We start from the raw sequence: 20661 nt of genomic DNA, 5'->3' as shown, positions 1-20661 counted from the left end.
GCTAATTCAGCTTGCAACTCAATTGCAAAAGTATCTTTCATTGAGAGAGCCATTACACTTTGGTACGCAGAACACTTGCTTTATGCAATCTTATCATTTCATGACATAGAACATGAAATATATGTGTAATTGAGAGTTTATATTTAACAGTCAATAATTTTTGCTGTTTTATCCGGACCTTCTAAAATGCAATGGCCTTTAAAAATGTGAGTTTGTGGAGGTAAAACATACAGTGATTACTATTAAGAGTACGGTTTGATGCCACCAATTTAATTTGTGCTAAAACCCCAGCAGTTTTGCTCACCATTGCTTTTGTACTATAAATGCAAATGCAAATACAGAAGAAAAGGTAAACCATGACTTCATAGTATTATGAAACAGTTTTGATCTCACAAACACTCTGAAGTTTCCGGAACCCCAGACCACTTTGAGAATTGTTGCTGAAGCAAATATTTCTTACCAGAGATTCTATCTCTTTTTCAATGTATAACATATAAACCTGGATCTGTATTTGCCAATTATTTCCCTCTATGGTTTCAGCATCTTTCTGACCTCCTTCTTTTGTATATTAGGAACCTCCTTCTTTTGTATATTTACTAAGCATCTGGACTTAAAGTCTTAGAACTTTTATTGCCCTTGTCCAGTTAGTCATCAATAGCTGTTCTCATGACACGTGTATACCTATGTAACAAAACTGCATGTTCTGCATATGCACCTCAGAACTTAAAGTATAATAAATAAATAAATGTTGATTTCTTTAAAAAATTATTTCTCATTGCCAGCTATTACCTTAATATCTCTCTTATCCACTGTGGATTACTAAAAGAGCTTCCATCGGTTCCTCAGTCCACTTTTTCCTCAGCTCAATATTGAGCACTTTAAATGTTTTCATACTTCTTTTCATTTATTTATTAAAATACAATGTTTACCCCAGGACAAAGTCAAACTCCATAGAGCTGAGTAAACTAATACAATTTGATTTACATTGTAGAGTCTCCAAAACATGCCTAAAAAGAATATCCAAGTGCTAGAAAAGACATTTTGTTAGGTAGCACATGGCATTCTAAACCAAAATGAATTAATCGAACTTGGAGTTTCTCAAATTACATAATGATAGCTTACCTCAATCTTTTCCTTTAAAGTCAGCTCTATAGGATCCACAAATGTACACAAAAACCCAAACTCCTAACATCCTTGAAATAACTATCACAGCTTAATTTCCTGTGCCATCATATTAATTATATTTTTATTATGTCTAATCACTACAAGTCATTGATCATATTTATTGTTCTAAGAATTGTCATTAATTTGCATCCTCTTTTTGGTGCTAGAACATTTTGGTGGCGTTTTTAAATCTAAATAACAGTATATTAATATGAATCACTAATGAAGTATCTCATCTCCTCTTCAATTCATGGTTCTTGGGATATCTGCCTACAGTATAGTATTTAAAATATATCTGTTTGTTTCTATTAGCTTTCTAGCAATGGCTAAGGAGTTTCATTGGGCAACACAAAAATAGTCTCCAAGTCATCATACAAATGCATGCTAAAGTATAATAGTGATGAATTCTAACCACCAAATGCTCTAATATAAAGTAACTTAAAATAGTTTAAATTCTATTCTGCAGTCTCCTGATTTTACCGCATCCTGAGTATGGTCCTACACATCTGCTAGATCATATTGCCAAGTGTCATAGTTGAGTGATTCCTACAGCTACAGGTTGAGAAACAGAGGGAGAAATGAGTTGAAAGCACTCACTCCAAAGTTACAGACAGTTTAATAAATATACTGTTTCTACTTTGACATGAGAGAAACTTCCTCAGAAGGTAGGCAATCTTTTAGACCATTACATTCTTTCCAAATAGCTGGAGAAAAAATTGCAATTCTTTCTGATAACTAAAATGGGTTATAAAGCACAAAATCAATCAGACCAAGAACAGTCTGTTTTACTACAACATCCATTTCTGCTTTCAGAGCTGTTATCAGAAAATACTCCAACAGTAACATTGTCAAAAGTAGAAAGAATAGGGTGTAACAATTATGTGATTTTTGCTATGGGATACTAGCAGCCCTTTTTAAATGCACTAGAAATATATATTTGAAAACAAAGGTCCTGCCAAAGATATGACTTGTAGAAATCTAAATTCTAAATAATTATGATTTCAAAGATATGACTTTAGAAACAATACGAATTTTCTCTGTGAATACTTACCAATTCAAAAAATGGTATATTTATTCAAGAGTTACTTAAATAAGAATAAAATCCCTTAATGCTGCAATTTTGCAGGGCAAGATCAAAGTACTTGGAAGACCAGTATATTAGAAATGCAAAAGAACTTGACAGATGAACTAATTCACTTCCCAAATGCCCGCATAACCAGTTCAGGGACTTGAGGTTCTCTTCTATAAAAAACGAATATAAACAAAATCTTCCACTTTAAAACCTTTCTCAGTGCCCAGTTGTACATCTAATATAATCAAAATATCATGGCCTTATAGATAAGGCACCAAATTCTATAGAACTGGAGTTAAAATCTATTTCTTTTTTAAAATTTGTTTTCTTGGAAATTCACATTAGTTTCTGTGTGGAGCTGCAGTCATACATTTGAAAATCATTAAAAAGTACCAAGTATCATTTAGGAAGGTACTTACCAAGGTTGAGCTTTAATAAAAGGATCGAGCCATAATTCCTCTGTATTGCACCCCTGCTTATGATTCCGTTTTTCTTTCACTTGAAAGAATTATCTATTCGGCCTCCTACATCTTTTTCACAATGAACTCCGATACAACCATTAGCATTATATATTTTAACAGCTTTCCCACTTTGGTCATATTGCAGTCCACACTTGTTATTACTGCACTTCATTTTGCTTTTCTATTTTCAATTTGAATGTAGATTCCACTTTCACACAGCATGAGCATGCAAGCTGTTCCCTATCCATATATAGTGAAGTGTTTTAGGCAAACATACAGATTGTGTACTTGGTTCCAATGACCTTAAAAAGCAGTGGTCCCTGTCCCTACTCTACCTCAACCTCGTAAGGTTAAGCACCAGCTCACTTCACTTATCACTCTATATCCAAGAACAGCTTCTTATCAAAAGCATTCTCTGGATGAAACTTAAAGCTAGCTTGGTAGTTTAAATAAAGTCAAATACAATTTGTGCAGTGTTTTCAAAAGCCTCCAAACGATGAAGATCTTTAGTCATCCTGAAAACATGAAGCCCGTTTCACTGTTCCAGAATGATAAAGTTACTCAGACATTCACATTCACTGCTGTGTGTGAGGGAGGGTACAAAAGAAAAATAAAAGTCACTTGATGAAATTTCACCAAGAGCATGTTAGTAAACATTCGATAGAATTTCCTCTAGTTAAACTACCCTAAGTTGCTACCCAGATGCTATATAGCTTTCAACCTGTATTAAAAACTGATTTTTTTTCCACTTTGTTTCTGAGTACATTTATATCCATGATGATATATTGGCTTGTTGTACTAGACATGACCTAGCATTATCCAACATTAAAACAGCCAAAGGCAGCCGGGCACGGTGGCTCATGCCTGTAATCCCAGCACCTTAGGAGGCTGAGAAGGGCAAATCACCTGAGCCCAGGAGTTCAAGACCATCCTGGCCAACATGGTGAAACCCCATCTCTACTAAAAATACAAAAATTAGTCAGGCGTGGTGGCAGGTGCCTGTAATCCCAGCTACTCGGGAGGCTGAGGCAGGAGAATGGCTTGAACCTAGGAGGTGAAGGTTGCAGTGAGCCAAGATGGCGCCACTGCACTCCAGCCTGGGCGACAGAGGGAGATTCCATCTCAAAAAACAAAAACAAACAAAACAAATAAACAAAAATGCCAAAGGCTCCCATGATCTATGACAAAGAGTTACTTCAGGATCCTGATTCACATCAAGACATTCAGATTCATTAGGTCCAGAAATCTGCACTTTTAGTACGTATTAGAAAACCGACTCTGACATTTCTAAAAGTCGAGCCACCCTGGAGTGAGATATACGGTGTTCTTTCTTGGGTGAAGCCTGACCTGTTTTCCACTCTTATCTCCTCCACTCTTTCATCTCTCCCCTCCTTGCCCCCCTGCCCTCTGCTTCCACCACACGTAGAGCTGATGCTCCAAACACAGAAACACGATACTGTTGCACCCTCTGAACCCTTCACACAGTTCAGTTTTTCTATCTTTTTCTACCTGGAACACATACTCATCATTAAGAGCAAACCCCACGCTACACAGGAAGTCTCCTCAATCCAATTAGGCTATTAGTTGTATATTCTACTATGTCACACCACTGTGTGAATATCGCTTTGTAGGTAATACACATATTGCAGTACTTTATAATTAGTTGCTAACGTCCCTACATGTCCCACTATACCTATAGTCTGTGAGGTCAAAGATCATACTTTATTCATCTTGTACTTCTAAGCACCAGGCATGCAATACAAGAGGTTTGTAATAATTGGTTTCTGAGCCAAAAATTGAATGTTAGTATGGAAATTCTTTTTCAAGCAAATCCAACTACTCTAAATTCCTAGTACATATCAGTACATATTTAATGCCATATATCTTAAGTCGGAATCGTGGAGAATTGTGAAATCAATTTGTCAAAGATATATATTAGTGTTTCTCTAAGTCCTTATACTTATTGTAAATTTAATTATGTTTAACTTATGTAAATAGATGCTTTATCTTTTCTACCATTTTCATCTCCCATATACCCAATAGGTTTTTTGTTTTCCCTACCTGTTTTTGTTTTGTTTTGTTTTTGTTTTTTGTTTTTTTTTTTAAATATAACCAAAATAGTGCCCTGGGGAAAGGGAGAAAGGATGATAGTAAACTATCGCATTATTCACCATTCAGATGTTTAAGAAACATCTGAAAAACACGTGTAGGAAAAACAAGTTTATGATCTCTGATTGCAAGGGGAAAGGTCTCCTGGACTAGTCTAGATGATAAACAAAGGTAAATAAGGGTTAGAAATTTTTCTGCATTAAGAAGTAATAGGAATTTTGGGTGGCCTCTACCTGTTGGATTTTGAAAACACTATCAGTAGATAGAAAATGACTCTGACAATACGGCAGGAAGTTGAAGAGGTTCATGAAAGGACTTTGTACTCCACTGACAGGAATGTTGTTTTAACGTCTAAAAATAGATGCTTCTGTCACTACTAACTCAACTACCTCCAAATGTTCAGTAAAGCTCTGAAGACAGACACACACACACACACACACACACACACACACACACACACAAACATATATATAATGAGTTAGTGCTAAACCAGGATATTTGAAGGAGAAAGTATTGACTTCCAGATCTGGCAACATGAGGGTGAAGAAAGGTCAGCATGCTCCTCCGGGAGACAGTGAGTGAGCATCAAGATGTCAGAGGAAGGGCGGGCATGGTGGCTCATGCCTATAATCCCAGCACTTTAGAGGGCCAAGGTGGGAGGATTGCTTGAGCCCAGGAGTTGGAGGCCAGCCTAGGCAACAAAGGGAGATCCCATTTCCACAAAAATAAATAAATAAATAAATAATCTGTGCATGTTGGCATACATCTGTGATCCCAGATACTCAGGACTCTAAGGATCATTTGAGCCCCGGAGGTCGAGGGTGCAGTAAGCCGTGATTGTGCCAGTGTACTCCAGCCTGGGCAACACAGCCAGATCCTGTCTCAAAATGCTGGCAGAGCTTGAGTCTAGAGCCAGAAGTGGTCATATGAACATAAATTTTCTGGACTACTTAAAAATAAGGGTTTGGGTATGGAGTTTATTATAGTGAATTGCATAAGGATTTGATACACTTTATATGGGTATTAACAGCAAGTATAATCCCAGAAGACTAAAAGCACTCATAATATTAAACTTTCCTGTTGGCGTAGTGATGTTGAACCCACATTGTATACTCCAGGACCATTGCCTTATTTTCAATTGGGGCTTTGTCACCTACCACCTGGGCCTTGGGCAAGTTATTTAACTTTTCTGTGATCCTGTTTCCCTTTTTATAAAATAGCAGTAGTAATAATGTTTATTTTATAGAATCAATATAGGATTAACTCAGTTCATCTTTTTAAAGGACCTGGAATAGTACCTATAAAACAGTATACTGGTTTTTCTTAATAAAAGAACATAACAGTCATCAATGAAACTCTCATCTGCTAGATTTTCTTACCTGTATCATGTACATAAGTCACTTATATAATACTATGATCACAAAGATGATGAAGTTATTCTTTAGAGATTTACATAAAATTTGTGGAATAAAATGTTATGATTGTATCACTTAATGTCAAATGCTTTTATTTCTTCATAAAGTAGTCCTAATATTCTGTCTCATAGTTGGATGAGAGACTAATGTAAAAAATCAGATTACAAACTCTGATACAGAAAAAAAAAATTTGTTCCTTTGTGTCCACCAGGAAAGATGCAGAAAGATGGACTTGTCACTTACAACAGAAACCCTTCCCCATTTGAAGCTGCCCCTGCATGAAGCAGTACCTCTGAGGGAACACTTTTTAAACTGCATCATTATCCTTTCTTCATGTCTTGGTTTTTGCCACTCAGCTGTGAGTTTCTTGGGAGCAGGAATAATGGTATCCCTAGAACCTACTGCAATGTGGTCCCGTAGCAGATGCTTCACACGTGTGTGTTTGGCTGATCTGCTCTGTCCTGGGATCTCCTTTCCCGCCACTACTGGTGCTGAGCTATCCCTTGGGAAGTCAAAGCATAGATTTAGTGTATGCCACAAAGCAGAGCAACTGGGGAGGGGGAGCTAATTTGGAAAGCTTTTGATATTTTATTTTCTCTTCCCAAAAAAGATTATCAAAATTACAAAGGAAATAAAATTTAGAAATTATCTGACCTCTTTCCATATGTTTCAGTTTAGTATGGTATTACTATTTAATGGCCTATGGGAGACAACCGTAATCTTTTCTTTGCTTAGAATGTCTGAAAGTCAAATCCTTCTTGATCCCCTGCCTCTCTCTCTAGTAGACAAACACAACTTTGTTTATATCTTCTTTCTTTTTGGCACACCCTTGTCCCTTCCTTTCACAGAGCTCTCTCCTAAATCCTCTCAAGTGTTATCTCTACTAAAACCCCTCCCCCAGATAAGTTAATACCTCGTCTCTGTACATCTTGACATTCTCCTAACACCTGATTTTAGCATTTCTCATTTTATTCATCAGTTTCTCTCCCTCCCTATCCCCCTCTCTCCCACTAAACCATGAAAACTTAGAAATAAGGTTCTGGATTTTAGTTATCCAAAACATCCAGTATCTCTTAGGGTGTACGACACAAAGAATACATTCAGGAAAAAAGATTTGCTGAATTAATGATTTAAGCCAGATGAAGACTTTTTTTTTTACTTCTTTGTGGAAAACATATTCACTTATTTCAGTATCTATCCTAGACAGTTTTTTCAAGAAGCTGATTTACTGTATTCCTTAATCATTCCTCTATATTATTTTGGTAATTTTTTGTAAGACAAAAGTTAATCACATTGAGTATTACTGATGCTTACATCCTACAAGATCATGTTCTACTGATACCTATCATATTACAAGTTACACGGAGTTACAGAAAGAAGAAAGACAGAAAGGAAAGAATGAGTAAAAGACAATAGTAAAAGAAAGGGAAGGAAAGAAGGAGGGAGTAAAAAAATAGAAATTTCCAGTTTTTTGATGGATATTAAATTATGTTTCTATAATTTTCAATAATTTTTAAATTTAGGTGATTAATTTGTATGTGAACACAAAATTTAAATTGCCATCAAAATATAAACCAAGCATAAGTATTCAAAAACTTCTGCAATTCACTTGACTAATTTATTTCTTTGTTTCAATCTAATGTCCAAAAATTTCAGCTCATATAGTGACCAGTTTAAAATTGACAATACGGATTTGGTTTGGATTTGTGTCCCCACCCAAATCTCAAGTTGAATTGTAATCCCCAGTGTTGGAGGAGGGACCTGGTGGGAGGTGACTGGATCATGAGGGCAGAATTCCCCCTTGCTGTTCTCGTGATAGTGAGTGGGTTCTCATGAGAACTGGTTGTTTTAAAGTGTGTAGCACCTCCTCCTTCACTCTTTTCTTCCTGCTCCAGCCATGTAAGACATGCCTCCTTCCACTTTACCTTTTGCTGTGATTGTAAGTTTCCTGAGACCTCCCAGTCATGCTTCCTGTACAGCCTGCAGAACCGTGAGCCAATTAAACCTCTTTTCTTTATAAATTACACAGTCTCAGGTAGTTCTTTATAGCAATCCGAGAATGGACTAATACAAACACCAAAATACACAGAGGTCAAAGGAAGAAAAATATCAGGAGAGCTGATGGTTTAAGCTCCAGTCCAAGTCAAAGTCAAAGAGAATCAGGCAGAGAGAAAAAATTCTTCCTTACTCAGTTCTTTATTTGATTCGGGCCTTCAATGGATTGGATGAGGTCCATCCACACTGAGAAAGGCAATCTACAATAGTCTACTGATTCAAATGCTAGTCTCATTTAGAAACGCCTTCAAAGATACACCCAAAAATAATCTTATCCAAACAGCTGGACACCCCATGGCCCAGCCAACTTGACATAAAATTTGTTATCATGTCCATATAGCATCAAATACTTGATGCATGAAACTTGAGTTCTGCTTTTCACACAGCTAAAGTTCACTGGCGTCTGTTACAAAGATAAAAGTGCAACCTCTAAAAAGTTAATTTCAAGTGTTGTTCTCTGGCTTGTGCTATAAGCAAAGAAATATTAGTCTGAGACATCTGTTAGTAGATAATGGATTTTATTTTGTTGTTTCTAAGTCAGTGCAATAATGGAAAAGACTACAATGCAAACGAATGCTTTTACAATGATAATGCTAGGGCCTCATCAGAAGGGGAAAGAAATAAGGAGGGAAGGGGGAAGGAAAATATATAGACCTTCAGTTTTTGATGGATATTAAATTATGTTTCTATAATTTTCTATTATTTTCTGGTGTTCACTGGATGCCTGCTATGGGCAAGTGCTAAATCCTCTTAGATCAAAAAGTCTCATGGGCAGAAATAAAAATAAAAATAAATTAATTTGAAAGCACTGACAAGGAGTAATAGGCATGCTTCTCTGTAGTGGTATTTCCTACACTGGTTTAACAGTAAGGTTCCTGCGCCACCATCACGCTAAAGAAACTTACATTTAAAGGCAGCTAATTTCTCTCTCTGTGAATAAGGATGGGTGAGCTCTTGTTTCCTCTGAGCTGTTTTTAATATATTCTTCTAATAGGGGCCATAGCACAAGCTATGAAGCACAAAGTGAACAACCAGTTGTTATGTCATCAATGGTTAGTACAGATGTTCAGAAAAGATAATCAGTCACAAAATAATGTTTAGTTACTAGAATAACTAAATTTTTTAAACGTTACATATAATTCCTTTAGGCAGGGAAGGGACAGGATACAGATTCTTATTTTTTCTTTCGTGTCAGTCTCTTTTTGCTTAGTGTGATGGTTTTGTTGTTGTTGTTGTTGTTTCCTTTATTTCTTCTAAAAAAAATAGAACAACAGGATACATGTACAGAATTTGCAGGTTTGTTACACAGGTATGTGTGTGCCATGGTGGTTTGCTGTACATATTGTCCCATCCTCTAAGCTCCCTCCCCTCACCCCCTAACCCCCAACAGGCCCTGGTGTGTGTTGTTCCAATTCCTGTATCCATGTGTTCTCATTGTTCAACTCCCACTTACGAATTAGAGCATGCACTGTTTGGTTTTCTGTTCCTGTGTCAGTTTGCTGAGGATGATGGCTTCCAGCTTCATCCATGTCCCTGCAACTGACATGAGCTGATTCCTTTTTATGGCTGTATAGTATTCCATGGTATATTTGTACCACATTTGCCTTATCCATGCTCTCACTGATGGGCATTTAGGTTGGTTCCATGTCTTTCTTATTGTAAATAGTGCTGCAATAAACATATGTATGCATGTGTCTTTATAGTAGAATGATTTATATTCTTTTGGGTATATACCCAGTAATGGGATTGCTGGATCAAAAGGTATTTCTGGTTTTAGATCCTTGAGAAATCGCCACACTGTCTTCCACATGGTTGAACTAATTTACATTTCCATCAACAGTGTAAAAACGTTCCTACTTCTCCTTAGCCTCACCAGCATCTATTGTGTCCTCACTTTAATAATCGCCATTCTGACTGGTATGAGATGGTAGTATGTCATTGTGGTTTTGATTTGCATTTCTCTGATTATCAGTGATGTTGAGCTTTTCTTCATATGTTTGTTGACCGTGTAAATGCTTTCTTTTGAGAAGTGTCTGTTCATGTCCTTTGCCCACTTTTTGATGGGGTTTTTTTCTTGTAACATTGTTTAAGTTCCTTGTAATTCTGGATATTAGACCTCTGTCAGATGGGTAGACTGCAAAAATTTTCTCCCATTCTGTAGGTTGCCTGTTCACTCTGATGATAGTTTCTTTTGCTGTGCAGAAGCTCTTTAATTAGATCCCATTTGTCAATTTTGGTTTTTGTTGCAATTGCTTTTGGCATTTTGGTCATGAATTCGTTGCCCACACCTATGTATTGAATGGTATTACCTAGGTTTTCTTCTAGAGTTTTTATGGCTTTGGGTTTTACATTTAAGTCTTTAATGCATCTTGAGTTAATTTTTGTATAAGGTGTAAGGAAGTGGTCCAGTTTCAGTTTTCTGCATTTGGCTAGCCAGTTTTCCCAGCACCATTTACTGAATAGGAGATCTTTCCCCCATTGCATGTTTTTGTCAGGTTTGTCAAAGATCAGATGGTTGTAGATATGTTGTGTTATCTCTGAGGTCTCTGTTCTGTTCCATTGATCTATATATCTGTTTTGATACCAGTACTATGTTGTTTTGGTTACTATAACCTTGTACTATAGTTTGAAGCCTGGTAGCATGATGCCTCCAGCTTTGTTCTTTTTGCTTAGGATTTTCTTGGTTATACAGGGTCTTCTTTGATTTCATATAAAATTTAAAATATTTTTTTCTAATTCTGTGAAGAATGTTAATGGTAGTTTGATGAGAATACCATTGAATCTATAAATTACTTTGGGCAGTATTGTCATTTTCACAATATTAATTCTTCCTATCCATTAGCATGGAATGTTTTTCCATTTGTTTGTGTCCTCTTATTACCTTGAGCAGTGATTTGTAGTTCTCCTTGAAGAGGTCCTTCACATCCCTTGTTAGCTATATTCCTAGATATTTAGAAAACCCGTTAATCTCAGCCCCAAAAATTCTTGAACTGATAAGGAATTTCAGCAAAGTCTCAGGATACAAAATCAATGTGCAAAAATCACAAGCATTCCTTTAAACCAACAATAGGTAAGCAGAGAGTCAAATCATTAATGAACTCCCATTCACAGATTCTTTTTTGATTCAATATGTTGCAGCTCTAAACGTAGGATTTCTAAGTATCAAGACTATTCCCACTACTTTGCATAACTCTGAAACATTTCACTAAACTTTACTGTGAACTTTTAAACATGAAACTAGTAGGCATGAAAAATAAGCTAAATGAAAAAAAAATCCTTAGGCTTATGTTCATTATATCAACCAAAGCAAATGTTACTCAAGTTATTCAATTTAATTAACGCTAACTTGGGCCCAATACACTAATTATGCCTACATATCAAAGGCAAAGTTCATTGAGATGCCTAAATTAAATCTATCCTTTGTGATCACTTCTTGAAATTCTATTGTTTACCCATGTCAAACATGAAGTGTAAAACCAATGATAGGAACACTAACTGTCATACAAGTTGCCTTTCTGCATCCTTTTGCTATAGGAGAATAAAGGAAGTGTTTAGTTTTTATTTTTAATTCTATCAGTTTCATTACAGAAGGCAACATTTTGGCAATTTCCTGTCAAGCTAGTTCAGTTTTCAGAACTGTCTAAAGCCTAAGAGAGACAGTCATGCTGAAGCTACTCTCACAGACTAAGGAACAGCCCCAGAAATTATTTCACATTCCTCCGTTAAACTGTACAGTTTATGCCCTGCCCTCAGTAACTGACAAAACATGAGCTCCTGTGTATTCCAAATTATAGACTGAAGCAGATCAGAAGAGGAAACACAATGATTGGTGGTAGACAGCTGGAGGTGTTGCAGCCACCCGTGTTTCCAGTTGAAAAATCATGAATTTTCTTTATTAGATAGAATATATTATTTTCTTTCTGTGGTAAGATTTTGTTTTGCTTTCATCTTCCAAAACGAACTCCATTTCTGATTTTTATCTCCCAGACCTGCCTAATCCCACACTAACATTAAGAATGTCTTTTAGTTTTTCTCCTGGTTCAGACCATTCTGTCAGATTTATGATCTTTTATATTATAGCCACTACCCTGGTCTCTACATTCATGTCCTTGTTTACTGCAGTAGACTCAACACTGAATTCTCTCCTAGTTCTAATCCAAATAGAACATCAATAGATTAACAGTTGCTAAACACTGCTATGTACCTTCACTTCTCAAAATATACAATGCTTCTCAATTTTCAGAGAGCAAAGCAAAATGATATCCTGGCATTTAAAGCTCTGTATCTAGGGTCCCCTTGTATCACTCAGCAATGGGCAACATATGCTTCTACTTCCATCAGATCAATCTCTCCTCATAGTCTCTACAAAACCACTAGCTCATATCCCCGTTCTCCATGAAGACCATTCTAATCTAGATTATTCTAGTTCTACCTTTCCTTTGGGTTCACTCAGTGTCCAATAATACAGTTGACATGTGCAATGTTTTGAGATCTTAGCAAGTCAGGCTTAGGATGAATTAGTGACAAAAATCATAATTTAGATTTTCAAGCAATGTACTAATAGCAAAAGTCCATGTGAGACTTTCACCTTCAAACACATACACAAGCAAATACATCTCTTCCAACCAAATGGGCTTAGGGTAACTATAGAATTTTGAGTCCTCAGTGAGAATGGCTGGTCTTCAAGGGAAACTTTAGTTGTGATTTTGATGGAAACTTTACTTCTACGGACAATTAACACAGAATCTAGACATAGTGAATAACCCCCTTCTTTGACCTAACTTGCCCCTTATGAAAAATCACCTTTCTTTCAGTTTTTATATACCTCTCTCCTACTTCTATTCTGCCATTTCAGCTGTTAACGTCTCAGTAAAGTGCTACTATTTCCCTAGCTCTTCCTGTAGTTAATATAATGAGATTTCTCTTAGAAGGTCATTGGAGGATATGTTAATTAACAAGCAGAGCTGTTGAAATATTGATTCTGGCCAAAGTTCCCACTTTAAATTAGTGTCTGTTAACCATCCCCGATCAACCCTTAGCAATGGACTATTCTATTGTGGAGTGCTTTCTCCGATTTGTCTAGGAACTGAGATCATATTCTAACTCACTTCACATTGTTCCCTGCAATCACTGTTAATTCATTCAAAATTGTACCATTGTCCTCTGAAACAACCATGTTTTGTCTCATTCTTGTTTGCAGTGTGCTTGTAATGCATATTTTCTATACCATCCACATATGACTATCAGTGAATGTCGGGGGGCATAGTAATACAACTCAACCCTTCATACAATGCAACCACATTCTAATGATTATATTAGAACCATATTTCATGATCTTTTCTGGTCTGCATTCCAAGCACAGCTGTCGAGTTTCCTAATGCATTTGTAATTACTATGCAGGATTGCATAATATTTTTTTTTATTTAAGCACTGTCATTTGAAAGTACTCCTCTGTTAGGCCTTGTAAAGCCAATGGTGTATTAAGTAGTTAATCAACGTGTGCTATTTTACCCTGATGCCTACTTTCACTTTATAAAAATGGATTGGTTGAATTCTCCTTGTTAGAAAATGCCACTGCAATTACTGAATTCATTTACGAAGATATAGAACAATGATTAAGTTATATTTATTAAATATTTCCTATTTTATTGCTTATATTAGGATTGCCAGGGTGCTATACGTTTTTGCACAAACAATAAATTAATGATTAATAAGAACCAACTGGACTTTTACATTGTTGTGATAGTCTGGAATTATTTTTATATTTGACAAGAGAAATTTGTTCTCCTGACATTCTAGTATCTTTCCTTTTTTTTTTTTTTTGGAGATTAAAAAATAAGTTTTTAGAGACTATACATCAAAAGAGGTAGAAATAACATAGGAATCAATAGGATACAAGATTCTTTTAAAGTGTAAATAATAACAAAAATATCATCACTAAATGACAAATACAATAACATAACGTCAAATATTCCAGCAACTGTAATACACGTGTTTGAGAATTTGGGTTAAGAATTTGCAATACCAAAAATTCATTTAGCAGGTGAAGAAACAGGATAAGACAGATAAAAGAGATAAAAGGGCTTGCATACTTTCACTACATTTCAATGCTACATGCTGCTGGCTGATACTAGAGCTTTTGTGTGAAACAGAAACACGTATGTGCACATCTGTTCCAGAGGCAAGGATTTGAAGAGCGAAGCCCCAGCTGGATGGAGCTCCCATTCCCTACTTTGTGCAGTGCTCAGACAGCACCACTGTACATAGTGACATGAGTTCAAAAGTGGTAGAATCTGGATTCAGACATAGGTTCATGCAGAAAAGGAAAAGGAAGACAGGATCCAACCAGGAGACCTCACACACATCTGGTCTTATCTAATATTGAAATATCAGATATTTCTATTCTTGACAACAGAAATATGTGGCAGCCATTATAGCTCATTTAACAAAGACATGAAATATTAATAACAAAAACTGACTAAAGCAATGTTATAAAAGAGAAAATAGAACAAAGAAGAAAATACATTCCTAGTACTCAGTTCCACCGTCTTTGCTGCAGAACACATCACTGCTGCAGGGTCCAGAGCCTCACCAGAGGAGATGGGATTGCCTAGTTCTCTAGGCATCATGGCAGTGAATTCTTCTGTGGGACAGATTTAGACCACACCAGGACCAACTCCACTCCACATGAATCACTGGGCATCTGCCCTATTATCTGCAGGTTCCAGACGTGCTCTCCTACCCAGACCTGCACCTAAAGCTGGAGGACCTGACTGAGAAGGAATCAGGAATGCTGTGTGCCTTGGTCATACATGCAGACTCCTCAACAATGGCAATGTTGGTTTGATGTTAGGGAGATATCGGGGGGAGACTGGCTATCGATCTCCCGTGCATCACAGAATCATGCCATGCTTCCCACCCCTCTAGAGTTTCAAGTTGCATCTAGCAGTCTGACAGCTGCAGCTCGAACTCAGCAGTAACTCTGGGAATTTGGTTGAGGCCAAGCTGACTTCACTCATCTGTATCATCCATGCTTCCTCCTTTTACAAAACTACTCTACTGTTAGCTTTAAAGGAATCATATGAAGGGGGTAATATGCAATTAAATAAAAGAGAAGGCATATATAAATGTGCATTACACACACACACACACACACACACACACGTGTTTGTATCCAGCCACTGTCAGTTAATATAGTTAAATGGTGACTAGATCCAGCATTATACAAAGTAAATAATACATTAGGAGCAAATATTTATTCCAAGGAGTAAGGATGGTTAAATACAAAGAAATTTAATACCACAATCAACATAATCACATAATAAATGCAAAAAGACAGTTGGTAAAATTCCACCTCTGTAAGTTATCAAAGCTTTAAGTAAGTCAGCAATAGAAGAACTTTAATATGACAGACCAGTTCTCAAAAACAAGCAGCAAACATAATTCCCTATGGTGAAATGCTACAGCCATTTCTTGCAAATCAGAAAAAAAAAAAGTAGTGTATATCATCACTATTTACATTCAAAATTGTTTTGACTAGTCTAGTCAAGTGAATTAAAAAAATAAATAAAAAAATATTATGTGATTTTTATACCTAAAAAATTCCAAGAGGCTGTGGAATAAAAACTAAGATATGTTGGAAATGTAGTAGAAATACGATAAAGGGGTAAGTTAAAATAAACTAGCATTTATCTAAAGTAGCATTACCCACCTAAAGTAGAAAAACAAAAATATACTTTATGCATAATAGATATAAAATGCTACAATGCTTAGAATAAAATGAGTAAGAAACATAGAATTTACTTTTAAAAACTATAATTATTAAGTGATATAAAGCAGGATCTGAATAAAATGAAAGACATATCATATTGGATTGAAACATTTAATACCATAAAAATGTCAAGACTCCTAAAACTAATATGTAAATTAAATGCAGTTTCAATTACAATTGTTTTATTGTAACCAAATATTTAAGAATATTCCCTCAAAAGACAAACGCTAGAAGGGGTTAACCTTCCTAGATACCAAAGTACTATATGAAACACAAGTTACATGGTATTAGCATAAGACTAGATCAAAAAATCTGAGGAAAATAATTAAATTATTTGAAATATTATCCACATTTAAAGATGTTTTTAAAATAGTGTCTCACAGCTTATATGTATTGAAGTTGGAGTTCTAGCCTTAGTTTGTTTGATCTAAAACTCATACTGTTTTATTTGTTTATTGTACACATACATTTGTACATTATTCCAACTCATTCTCCTGAGCGATCATGGTGTCATGCTCTAATTCCTCTTACAGTCCCCACTAGTGTTATGCACGTCCCAAGGCATATGTGGAACTGGTCTTCAGAAGTTTAAAGGCCCTTATATAGAAGATGGATTCAGAGTTTTCTAGATACAGAACCAAATATGAAAACAATAAGAGGGCATATCTGAAAATAGAATGGGCTTCTTTGAAAAAGTAGTGAGCATTGCGTTAAAGAAGTCACTTACATAACAGATCTGAGATGGTAAAGAGAATAGAGAATGAGACGGCACCGAAGATTCCTTCCAACTCTAAGATCCATTGACAAATTTAATGTTAGTACTTGTTCAATGACATACATCCACTCGACTGTGCTCAAATATTGGATGATCGTAAGTTTGCCCAAGGATGGGCATCTAACATGTGAACTCAAATGACTGTCTTTGGCCAGGGGCAGTGGCTCACACCTGTAATCCCAGCACTTTGGAAGGCCAAGGCGGGCGGATCACGAGGTCAGGAGATCGAGACCATCCTGGCTAAAACGGTGAAACCCCGTCTCTGCTAAAAAAAAAAAATACAAAAATTTAGCCAGGCGCGGTGGCAGGCGCCTGTAGTCCCAGCTACTCGGGAGGCTGAGGCAGGAGAATGGTGTGAACCCGGGAGGCAGAGCTTGCAGTGAGCCGAGATCGCGCCACTGCACTCCAGCCTGGGTGACAGAGCGAGACTCTGTCTCAGAAAATTAATTAATTAATTAATTAAAAATTTTTTTAAAAAAATTACTGTCTTTTCCTGAATGCCCACATCCACAGCTTATCTGTCTTAGCACTTGTAGTTCAACCTACCTACCTATCACTATGGAATATCACACAGGGAATCCAGCACAGAAAAACTTTCATATTCCACACATGGGCTTCAACTCATTCCATTTAGCAATATTTCTAGCCTTCAAGGGACTGTAACTTCTATATGATGTTCATAATCTGATACACATAAAGAAATACTAAGTATAAAATGACCTAATTGGAGAACTGTGAGCCATAGATAAGCTAAAATGAAGAAAAAATACTGAGAAGCCTTGAAAGCATTTTGTAGCATGAAGCGACTTAATTCATCCCAAATGTTATGCTACAGTAAGTTATATGATTCTGCCAGATGCTTCTCTTTAGAAGATTTTTATTATACCAAAGAGAGCAATTTCTTTTAATGAGAATATTTTTGAATAATATTTGTTCTTGAGACCACTGCTTTCTTTGTTTCATATCTAATGAGAATAATTTCCTTTGATTCATAGGCATTTTTATTCTTCTGCTGGTTCAATCAAAATACCAATTAACTACATGCATAATATGAGAATGAAGTTGAAACCTTCCAGCTCAGTTTCAGAAAATGCCCATCCATCATAGCAAGCATGTGGTTTGCATCTTAGAAGATCCACAGGTAAAGGATTATAAGCAAAGCTTGTGGTTAATGTCCCAGTTTAGTATCATCTTTGGATAGTGAGCTAACGTAAAGTTTGAACAGTGAAAAAATGAAAAGTACTAAATAGTGGATGTCTCAGGTATCATAAACCGTAAGCAACATGCATACCTTAATCTCAACGCAGAGCATGGAATATTAGGTACTGGTTTTCAAAAAAAAAAAATGTATATAAAATATCTAGTGATGCAGGCCATGTGTATATAGAATGAATGGATCTGTTTACAGAGAGTATAAATTCAGAAAAACACCATCATTTAGAATTTGAAAAAGTAAAACCAGATAGTAATTTGCCTCTAAGAGTAATAAGTAAACCAAAATACAACTCAAAACAGAAAAATTAAACACTTCTCAAATAGACGGTCATGAAGGTGACGTGTGGAACACAAAACACAAGGAACAAATCCGCTAAGGGATAAATACTTTACAGAGAATGATCATGCAAGCAGGGACTCCTCACAGAGGTGAGTCACATGAATACGCAGGAAACTCTGAGCTCTTTCCCTCTGGCTAGAACAGGAGCTGAGCAATCAGCATGTAATCAGGAACATCTGATCCCTCCTAGCATCATTAACCTGCCTGAAGTGTGCTACAATCTTTGCAAATGTCACCATATGTTATAAAAAGTCATAGAGTTATATACTGTATTGTGCAACACTGATTTTCAAAATGTGACATTATTGCCGCAAGTCATCTCTGATATCAAGACATCCAATTCCTTAAAAAGTAAAGTATCTTGCATCATATTTAGTGATTGTATAATCAGGACCTGGTTCAGAGTAAGTGCACAAAAGTATATCTGGAATCAGTAATGGTCAAAGATGTTACTGTAGAGCTACACATGGTGGCATGCACCTGTGGACCCGGATACTCAGGAGGCTGAGGCAAGAGGATCTTTTGAGCCCCGGAGTGCAAGGCCGGCCTGGGAAACATTGTAAGAACCCATCTCTTAAAATTTATTTTAAAATTAAAAAATAATTTAATTGAAGCAGCTATAACTTGGCATCAGCAAATGTAATGATTTTTCATTATTTGAAACAAAATAGGGCTGGAAGCAATGACTAATGCCTATAATCCCAACAACTCAGGAGGCTGAGGTGGGAAGATCGCTTGAGGCCAGGAGTTAGAGACCATCCTTGACAATATAGTGAGACCTAGTCTTTACAAAAAAAAAAAAAAAAAATGCTTTTAATTAGCCAGATGTGGTGGCACACACCCGTAGTCATAGCTACTCAAGAGACTGAGGCAGGGGGATCACTTGAGCCTTGGAGTTTGAGGTTACAGTGAGCTTTGAACATGCCACTGCACTCCAGCCTGAATGAGAGAGTGAGACCCTGTCTCTAAAAAGAAAAGCAAAGAAACAAAATCAGTTTCATATTCAGGGGAGGAAATGGAGGCTAAAATGTAAGAATAACAAACACATATATTCGTACAGCAAAATGTAGGCATACTCATAACATGGACAAGCATATATTGGTATGTACATGGAGTGAGGAAATAAATGTCGTGTAATGCTTGACCTAAAAACCTTCCATATGTAACTAAAAACTGAAATAATGAGAACTAAACCTGGCAAAATATTAGGAATCTTATGTTCCCCCAAATATGCGTCTTTACAATTGTCTGTCGCCATAAATCCAATATTGATTATAACCATACTGAACTACGTACTGGGGAGAATAAGTCAAGAACGTTTGTATTCTTACCTAGAAAATCAAGCCTTCCACTACTAGAAGATCTTGATCAGGATCTCTCCTCTCCACAACCTCCTAGACATTGTAAATATGGCAACAATAGCTGCCTTCCCCATCTTGCAGGTTAGCCTTACACACAATCTAGTTCCACTTCCCTCGCACAGCTCTGATTTATCCACCTCTCTCCGTTTTGCTGGAATTCCAGCATGCACAGCAGCTGTAGCCAAGCTGTGTTTGGAAAGTCATTGGATGACTTAAGCTTGAAATAGTAATGACATCACAGGTAATATGTTTTGGAGGGAGTGCCAGCAGGATTGTAATGGAGCATTCCTTGGAAGCAGGAAGATACTATGGAAGTAGTGAGATGGTAATATGGTAATAACGAACACAGCAAGATACTAGGGTAATAGTCCAGGAAAGAAACAATACGGAACCAAATGAAAATCCCTGGGGTAATAACAACAGGAGATGGAAGAAAATAATATTAAAAGATAAAACTGAACAAGGAAACAAAATTTGATATCTAAACGTTTGCACCGGTTAAGAGAGATTTATTACTTAGATCCTAAGGGGAAAAAAAAATCTTATCAAACTTTTACTGCCCCAATTTTCTGCAGTTCTTTGTACCAAAATTACTCAAGATTTACACATTATCATTCTCTCCAATTCTCTTTTCCAATTCTCTATAAAACTGACTTTTATCAAGATTTCACCTCTACTTCACCAAATTAATCCTGCAAACTTCAGCAGTGACTTCCATTTGGTGGCCAAATCAGTTGGTGAATTCCAGTCCTCATCATAGGTGACATGTCAGCAACATTTGGCAGTCTCTCATTCCCTCCTCAATACATTTTCTTTACTTGATTTCCAATACACTCTACTTTCTTGGTCTTCCTTCTACCAACCTTACTGGTCATGTTTTCCTCAGCTTCCTTGGCTGTTTCCCTCTCTTCCTCCATCCTTCT

At 36.5% G+C, this 20661-nt stretch overlaps 1 protein-coding gene across 2 annotated transcripts in view; it reads right to left on the bottom strand.

Moving 5' to 3' along the window:
* The window catches only part of GPC5 (glypican 5), a 1499214-nt gene that overhangs the window by 1217320 nt on the left and 261233 nt on the right, over nucleotides 1-20661 (bottom strand). The gene's annotated exons all lie outside the window — the stretch shown is intronic.

The sequence above is a fragment of the Papio anubis genome, chromosome 15 (assembly GCF_008728515.1).
Source record: "Papio anubis isolate 15944 chromosome 15, Panubis1.0, whole genome shotgun sequence".
Taxonomy (NCBI): Eukaryota; Metazoa; Chordata; class Mammalia; order Primates; family Cercopithecidae; genus Papio; species Papio anubis.
Note: the sequence above shows the minus strand (reverse complement) of the source record. Positions and strands in the feature narration are given on the sequence as shown.